We start from the raw sequence: 479 nt of genomic DNA on the forward strand, positions 1-479 counted from the left end.
TGTTTTGGTTTATTATTATTTTTTTAATTTTGTGTTGTTTTTAATTATTTATTTTTAAAAATATTTATTTATTTATGCTTACAGAACTGGGGTACAGGCCAGAGGTGTGGTGGGTGAGAGGATTCACCAGAGACAGTGGGGAGCAGAACAGGCAGATGTACTGAAATACACTGCTGAGGGGAGCAGTGGGTGGGCCAGGAGAGGTCTGCTGTGCCATGTGGGTCAGCTCCCTGGCAGGGGATCGAACTTGTGTTGCACGGCTTCAGAGAGCTTCATAATGCAGTGCTTTAAACTGTTGAGTCACCAGGGAGAGCCCCATTAAAGGAGAAAATTTAATAGGTAGTTGGTTAAACAGGGTGAGAGGACATCGAATACACAAAAGAAAATTCTGAAATTTCACCTAAGTCTTGGCTACACATGTAACTTGGGCAAAAGAGATGAGGTTGGGGTGATTTGGAACCTTGAAGGTTGGAGAAGGG

The sequence above is a fragment of the Condylura cristata genome, unplaced genomic scaffold (genome assembly GCF_000260355.1).
Source record: "Condylura cristata isolate star-nosed mole 26May11 unplaced genomic scaffold, ConCri1.0 scaffold00011, whole genome shotgun sequence".
Lineage (NCBI taxonomy): Eukaryota > Metazoa > Chordata > Mammalia > Eulipotyphla > Talpidae > Condylura > Condylura cristata.